This window comes from Varanus komodoensis, unplaced genomic scaffold, assembly GCF_004798865.1.
Source record: "Varanus komodoensis strain SLA01 unplaced genomic scaffold, ASM479886v1 scaffold7_3, whole genome shotgun sequence".
In the NCBI taxonomy this organism is placed as follows: Eukaryota; Metazoa; Chordata; class Lepidosauria; order Squamata; family Varanidae; genus Varanus; species Varanus komodoensis.
In genome coordinates, this window is record NW_025336480.1 from 1565226 (window position 1) to 1573824 (window position 8599).

General features: G+C 45.0%; 1 long non-coding RNA gene across 1 annotated transcript; it reads left to right on the plus strand.

Moving 5' to 3' along the window:
• The first annotated feature begins 1256 nt into the window (after nt 1–1256).
• On the plus strand, nt 1257–7924 carry LOC123035960. Its single transcript, XR_006417062.1, has 2 exons — nt 1257–6777; nt 7155–7924. It is a non-coding gene; the product is annotated as an uncharacterized LOC123035960 (long non-coding RNA).
• Nucleotides 7925–8599: the final 675 nt, after the last annotated feature.

Here is an 8599-nt window from a genome sequence, read left to right on the forward strand (position 1 = left end):
AGATCTTTGTACATGGATAAATGAATAAATGTAGATGGTTGTACATGAAAAATGAGAGATCACCTGAAAATAAGCCCTAGTGTGTCATTTGGAGCAAAAATTAATATAAGACCCAGTCTTGTTTTTGGGGAAACATGGTAGATTCTGATCTGACTGATCTGCATGTTCACCGGCTGTCTTCATGCACTGTGCCACTTCAAAATGTAGGATGGAAGTCATTGGCATGATGTGAATTTTCCCACCTCAGAAAAGCCCTTTTATATGAGAAGATGCTTTACACGAAGTTGGCTCATTGTTCTGCCCAACTCAGTGTTCATGAGACTGGCTTATGAAATATTCAAAAAGGGATCAAACCTGGGACCAGTTGAGTGCAAAGTAGATGTTCTTCCTCTGAGCAGCACTTCCCCAAAACAAGCAAGAGTAGAACAGAAGCCATCATGCTAGCTTTTCACAAGGTTTCACTTGCCCTAAGAGGAACATTCACCAGCAGTTAAGAAACGGAGCTGTGAATCAGCAAATGTCACCTCAGCCATGAACAGATCGCTTGAGCATTAATGTTCTTTAAATTTCTAAGAAGATACATCAAAGCTAAAGTTATCAGACCTGCATGAATTGTAAGAGTATTCTTGAACTGTTAACCTGCATTCCTAGTTTTCAGATCAACATTTAAAAGACATTATGTGCTGAATCCAATTTTTCACTAGCTCAAAGCGGCAAGACCAGGCTGGACTAGGGTGGGCCAGTCACCCACAAAAGCCAAGGTCGTATTTCCAAGTAGGGCTCTGACTTCCAGTAGCAACAAAGGAGTCGCTGCTCTTGTGGGGGGAAGGATGGGAGGAAGGTTCAGTTACAGAATGCGAAGGACAGGATATCTGCCTGCGCTGGCTGCTGGATAAACTCGCTATTGTATCCTTAATGGGGCGGGGGCGGGGGCGGGGGGAGGTTGTAAAAATGGAGCATGCTGGCCTCCTCCTTGTGGTTGCTGGGAAACTGGTCAACATAGCAAGGAATAACCCGCGGGTGGGGAGATTGCGTTGCACATTCCCTGCAGTTGGTGCCCAGCTGTTTCACCTTCGGGTGTTTTATTCTAATTGCTTTCAGAGGCTGGAACTGGGAGGGAGAGGGATGGGCTTGCTGGGCCGAGGGCTTCCTCTCTCGAATTTAAAAGGGATAAACAATTGGTAACTTTAGACTTACTGGCCCTACTGGGGGTGGGGATGGGGGTGGGGAGACGTCCTTAGATGGCAAGCTGTATTTCAGCAGTGTCAAAGTGTAGCAAGCCAGCCCTGCTACATTTTGGGAGCCCCCAGCTCCTGCCCTGACGGTATTCATGGGCAGGGGGAGACCAGCCCTCATGAACTCCAGTCTGGGAGTTCCCGGTTAACTAACACGGAATTAAGAGAGCCTCCATATGGGAATGCAAAGTTTCTGTTGCTGAGTAACTTTTGTTGGCATTTTCTTTACATAGAAACAGTGAGTCAGAAGAGGTCTCCCGGACCATCTAGTCTGACCCCCGGCTCCACTCACAACATGCAGAACTCTGCTGACTTGTGTTGCTGCTCTGAAACGCAGCTGCTCTGTTGGATGTGTGTGCTTCTCCTCTGCTTAAATTCTCTTTGGGCTAGCTATAGCTTCTGCAATTTTGGACAACTGGGAGAGCTGCACGTGAGCTGCAACACATTTCCAGACTTGTTGAGGGCGAGGAGAGAAGAGGAACAGGGTTATTGCTGACTTTTATTTGCCTTCCCACACCCTGCTTTGGCTCGGTTGCAGTGGCAGCCTTCCTTCTGGTCAAATGCTGGCACCCTTTGTCTTGGCATCAGCTAATGGACGAAGAGCAAGGAAGCAAATGTTTTCCTGCTTCAGTAACACTTGGGAGTGAAGTTGTGCAGCTCTATTTTCGTTAAAAATGACACCTGTCAGTGTGTGGAAGTGGTCAGAACTCTTTCTGGAGAAGAATGTAAAACACTTGGGGACAATCCTGCAAAGGGCAATCAAGGGTTATCAAGGAAGAAGCATGTAGACCAGCACAAACTCCTTCCAAGAAAGAACTCTGGATGTACTATATCAATCTGTTCCTAGAATAAGATTAATGACACCAACTGTTGCCAGTTAAAAATGGAGGCAGCCTCCATTCTCCTAGCAGAACAGGAACAGAAGTTGGCTTGCTTCGAGGCTTTATTTCTTGGGGTGCTCGTGCTGGGGAAGAGTTTTCCTATAGTTTCAAGGTGGAAAGCTTAATTAAGTAGTTGGATTTTTATAGAAGAAGAAAGCAAAGACAAATCTCTAAAGTGCTGTATTGTTTCAGTGAAGTTCACTGCTGCTCAGTGGAAGATTCCCTACTTGTGTGTTTTGACATTTGGCTCAAGTTGCTTGTTTCCATTATTCAGAGTTGCCTGGAAATTTTTAAAGGAAAAGTAAGTGCTGGGGGCAAGGAAAGGAAATGTGCTTCCTTACTTTGTATTTCCCATCTGTATAGATCCCAAACAAACTATTGTTGGAATGCCTGAATAGTCTGTTCACTTCACCCTCTGTTGCTGCATTTTGTTTTTGCTTCAGCTCGTGTTAGTGATCACTCCAGTTCTGATCTTTTATTTTTCCTGGCCTGAGCACTTCTCTCAGGGTGTGGGCTCAGGTTCACTTTATTAGCATGCCGAGCACCTGCTTCCACCTAATTGTGATGGCTCTGCAAAAGGAGGGCCACACCTCCAGCTGTCTCCATGGAACTGTGAAGGTGGAACTGTCTAAGTTGAGAGAGACCCACCTGCTCCGCCCTGAAGCAGTGATGGGGACATTCATATGCTGGATGAGTAGAGATGCATACATGCAGCCAAGGCAGTGTTTTTCTTCAAAGGGCAAAATTAATGGATCGGCTATAAGAAGCCCTGTACAGCAGGGACCAGGCAGTTTGAAAAAACACATTCTTTCCTTAAGAGCTGTTCCTGCTTTTAAGATCTTTCAAGGGAGGCCCAGTCACCCCCCTGTTGCCCTTCTGGTGGCAGAAAACATGTTTTTATTTAGGAGGGCCTTTGGCATATAAACTGGTCTGAAGCTGTGAAAGGATTTTTAACTGCTTGGATTATGGTCATTTCTGTTATGGTTGCATGTCAATTGTTTTAGTTCATTTGTTTTTCTGCTCTTACTTTAGGGTTTTTAAAAATTGATTTTATTAAAATTTCCATGTGTGGTAGGATATTTATTTTAATAAATAAACAAATAAGGCATTGCGTCAATAGTTTGAAAAGAACATAGTATGACTTTCCAATGAAAAACTAGAGATGTTATGAGAGGACTCGTATCATACCACTCACTCATGAAAAGAACCAGGAAGCAAAACAGCACTCAGAGAGAAGAAATGGAGCAGACTTCACCAGCCTTTGAGGCATCTTGCCATAATCCATCACGTTCCAAACAGCCTGGGCAGATGGTAGCCAAGCCAGGCTTCAGGCATGGCAAAGACATCTGTTCCTTTTGCAACAGAATTTCTACTCCTCCTCCATAGAGTTCCACAAGCTCCTGATGTGAGAACACTTTGAGCATCTTCCTCTGGATGAAAAGTGTCCGTGTATACTTTAGATGGAACTACGTCAGCTGGAATATAAATGCAATGTGAAACCGGACCACCACCACTACCTGGGGCACTAGATGAATGTTCTATCTTGTCTTAAGAGTGGGCACTGTACTATTAATGGACTGCGATCTAGGAGATTGTGAAAATGCTGCCTCCTCTCCAAAGGCACTAGCTGCCTTTAGGCACCCTCTCCCCCATTTGAAATACTGGCCTAGCTTACAGGGCTGTCAGAGTTAACTTGGTTTGGGAGAAAGAGTCTGAACACTGAACTGCTGCGTAACAGCAAATTATTTCCGTTCCTCTGCAGTTCTGTTGTCATGTGCTAATGGAGAAGGGAGGCTGGGCATCCCTTGACTCCAGCTCACCATCAAGTCTTGATGTGCTTCTAATTACTGCTCCCTGCCCAGCTGTAGGCTTATGGGCTGTCTTCAGGAAGGGGAAGATGAAAGAGGAGCTGCTATTCTGCAGCTGATCAGACCTGTTTGTTTGGGTAACTGCCATTTCTTAATAGACTGTAATGCTTAAGATGAGCAAATGCATACAAAGAAGCAGCTATTGACTTTACAGAAACAGGAGGCTAATAGAGTCAATGGTCTTTCCTGTGGCAATGCCAAAACCTCCTAATCTCTTCCTTTCATTCTGACCCAGTGCTCAGGCCACAACAGTTTCCTCCAGAAAAATGGAGGTCTTACTCACACAAAGAGAACAAAAAGGAACAGGAACATGTGCAAAGGAAAGGGATGTAAAGGACAGTTCTGAGGAGCATATGGTGCTTTGAGTGTTGGAGTGGCAACCTGGAAGATCTGAGTTCCAGTCGCTACTTGGCCACAAAGCTTGCTGGGTGACTCTGGCCCAGTCACTCACTCTCAGTCAAACCCACCTCATAGTGGTGGTGTTGTGAGGATAAAATGAAGTCGAAGAGGATGGTAAGTCCCTTGGCTTCCCTGCAATGTAGGAATAATAGAACAACAATATCAAATTAAATACAGAGATTGCCTACGGAAATGGCTGGACCATTGCATGGTAAGGCAGTTAAAGCAAAACTACAAGAGGAAAAAGAGACTGCAGAGAAGCTGGATGCCTGCTTTGACTCGCCTTTGCTGCAGAAGGTGTACAGCAGAGTCCCAGGCCTGAATGGAGCTCTTCAGGAAGGGTGCCTGCAGAACTGAAGCAAATGGTGGGAGCACATGATGTTGCAGAACAGGGTTGGCAACTTGGGGCCTTCCAGATGTTTTGGCCTAAAGTTTCCATCTTCCCTTATCATTGGCTATGATGGCCAGGACCAATAAGAGCTTGAAGCAAAAATATGGGGGGAGGTGCACAGGTTTCTCACTCCTAATATATACCTTATCAACAAATTCAGTAAGGTTGAGATGGTATCTACCAGAGTTCTTCAAGAATTCAAATGCTGAAACCACTGAACTTCTAAACATGTAATATCCCTAAAATCAGCTTCTGTCTCAGAAGTCTTAAAACTTTGCCAGTTATAATACCAATTTTTGAGGAATGGATCCAGGGTAGAACCAGGAAATTACGGGCTGGTCAGTTTAAAAGCTGTTCTCAGTGCACTGAAGTGTCATTATTATTAAAATTACCAATCATATAAAACTTTCTCAACTTTAGGTGCCCTCCAAAAGTTTCAGCCCGCAACTCCTAGCATTCCCGGCCATAGACCATGGTGGCTGAGTCTGATGGGAGTTGAAATCCAAGATATGTGGAGGGCACCAGGTTGGAGAAGGCTGATATAGAAGGGAAAGACTTGCTGAAGAAGAGTTAATATGGATGTCGCAAAGATGACTCTCTAGAATAATTTGAGAATGTCAATAAGCATGTGGACAGCTGTCATTTGAAAGACCATTGATCAATTTCAAAGGCTACTGGAAAGATCCTTTATCTTCACCCACATCCCCCAAAACACCCAAATAAGCTTAGTAGTAATGAAATAAGGAAAGACCTCTTACAGAGAACAGGCTAAACAACAGAAGTAACCAGAATTAGAATGAATGGAGAGTTCTTGCAACGGAGAGACTTAGGGCTGAGCAGTGAGGTGGACAGCTTTGTTGACAACACCAGGTAACTTAAAGTGGGTTAAAGGGGGCTCTAAAAGTTGTAACACTGGCCCACCTACTTCAAAATGGTACGTACTTTCTGGCAGTGCCTCTTGAGAATTTCTGATGAGTTTCCCAGTCCAAGTTGGAGGTGCCAGGTATTGAACCGGTTGTGGCCCAGTTCATACACTAACCACCCCGCAACTTGCACACAATACATATACTTGCATGGTAACTCCCATAATGACTGACCAGCCCCAGAGCTTCATCTTTTATAGCAAGCCATTTCATGACAATGACAATGAGTGTGAAGAAAACATTAAGAACAAGGCTGCAGCCATGGGCATAACTTTATGGAAGTGGCACCACGTCTTGTTCGGGGTCACACCCTGCCGCATGCCGCAGCTGCCCGTCAGTGGTTCTAGTTGCCAGCCTTAGCTGCAGTCCATTTAGGGCATGATATGAGAATGAGTGCAAGACATCTGGATGGGGCTTGGTCAGGCAGCACATTCTTGGCCTGGGCACCGTATGGCTGTCTCTCTCTCCTTTGGGAGCCTGCTGCCTTTCTCAGCACACTTGCCTCCGAGTCTAGGTCAGACTGCATCTTGGTCTGTCGCATATTGTAATCAGCTAATTGTGGTTTGCAGAGGAGCAGTAGAACAATACATGTGCTGTAGATGCAGGACAAGTCGAAGCTGTACAAATCTTGGAAGTAAGGCAAACAAACAAACAAAAAACAAAAGCCCTTGTGACATTGGATCGGGGTGTGTCTGTGTGATGGGGAAGGTTTCCTAACAAGCTGACCACCCTGTTAAGAGTGAAGGGTAGTGTTTAAAACATGCCCTGAAAATCGACAGGGTATGCCCTTTGTAGCTGGTAACCTATCTCAGTTTTATCTAGCAAAGAGCAACTCTCCAGGTTGTAATCCCTCATCTACAATGACAGTGCAAAGATCTTTCCATTTCTGCATGTGACTGAGAGCCAATGTCTTTTGTGTTCATAGACTGTCATGTTGCAGCACCAGCCCAGCTGAATCAGACTAAAGGCAGACCTAGTCAAGCACTCTGTTTGCACAGGTAGCCAACCAGCGCCTGTGAGGAAGCCCCCAAGTGGGAAACGAGTACAACAGGGCCCTCCCACACTACTCTCCAACAACTGGTACGTACAGGCATACTGTTTCTCCTATCAGAAGTAGCAGACAGCTATCGGAGCCAGTAGCCACCGAAAACCAGTCAGACCGGTGGCTATTTTAGCTCCTCGTGGTGGTGAATTCCTAGTTCAACTGTGCTGTCTGAGGAAGCACTTCCTTTTATCTGTCCTGATTCCCCCAGCATTCAGATTAACTCAAGGGAGTCTAAGGAACTGAAGCAAACAGCAACAAAAGACAGACCCTAGACCTTACTTGAGGAACTGAAAGCTAACAAATCACAGGATCCAGATGGTTTCCATCCTACACTTGTTAGCTCGCATGCAATATTGCTGATTTAACAAAAATATGGCCAGCAATTATATTTTCTCTCCCCCTCCCCAAACAGGAACTGCAATGGAATATCGTACATAATTAAGACCTTTGACTCTTCGAGCAGTCTTGCAAATGGTGAAGGGGAAACCCCTACATGTGGGTAAATATGAAGAAAATTACATGCACCCCTTTCCATGAAGCTCATTATACAAATTCACTCCTTGGTATTTTCTGAATCCTAGCTAATCTGGCCTACCCGTAGAAAAGCCACTGAAGTTTGTGCTCCTTTTCACTGCTCCTTCTTTGAGGAAGAACAAAATCCTTGGTCAGGCAAATTTCTAGAGTATGTTACAAAGATGTATACTGTGTTTTATTTATAAAATGACTGGAAGGTTCAGAGAAGCCTTTAGTCTCGGCTTAACTGCATCAGTGGGAACAAATATTCCTATTTGGTGTCTAGTGCAACAGTATCTGTGGGGAATTTCTTTTGAATTGTTGTGAGTGGCCTGCCTTGGGGATTTTAATCTCCGTACCATGAATGAATCATTAATAACGTCAGTAGATCAACTGTTGCATTTTGCTGTTCAAAACCAGTTGGGCCACATATTTCTAGACTATCCCCTTTCTACAGTTGGTTGTGAGTAATTTTCATTGCTATGGCTACCATTTTAAAAAGTGTTAACGGTAGGTGTGTTCACAGTCATCGTATGTGTGAATCTTGGCAACCCACAACCCCTTCTGGATATTTTAGGTTTACAATATTTGCAATAAGGCTTAGAACTGGTGTGCTAATATTGAATCTGTTTTGCTCCTTTTGTGCAAATAAAGAATGCTTCACAATGACTTCTGATTTAGAAAAATGCCCATGTGAGCGTGTTGAGCGTGTGTTACCTGGTGCATTTGACACTCTGACTAGCAGTGCAGGCTGCCCATTAGGTTGCCCATTACTGTTGACTATGGTCCACAGGAGATTCTTGCTCTGGTTAAAGGCCCCAAGGAAGCCACGTAGGCAAGCCCAACTTTGGAGAGTCTGCAGGGCCTGCTGGCTGGGGAGCCACCCTTCCCTGGAGCAAGCGTGGCACCTTGGCAAGCTAGACAGCCCTGCATTACAGTAAATGGCACGTTCCTTTGCTGTGGGCAGAGAACAAGAGAAAGGAGGGATGGAGGAGAAGCATCTCACACCTGCTGCTGGTTTCAGAAAGTCAGGGTCAGGGAAGCATACACCAGAAACCCTTTTTGTAGTTTGATTTGGAACACCATTCCCTCCGACTATGACTCTTGGTAAGTGCAATTTCAGGTCAGGTTCTTGCATCATGACCCACTCAGCCGTGGAGCCGAAGGTTCACAGAGATTCCTTCAGAGGCTGTTTAATGCCTTGTTAGAGGCCAGCCTTTGGCACAATATTAACCAACTCCTTGGAGGACAAACGCAAACCAGTAGCCAGGTGAAATTTATGCTAATAGCAAGCAGGCCCTGTGTGCTCTACTTTTGTGAGCCTACTTTACCTCTCAATAACGA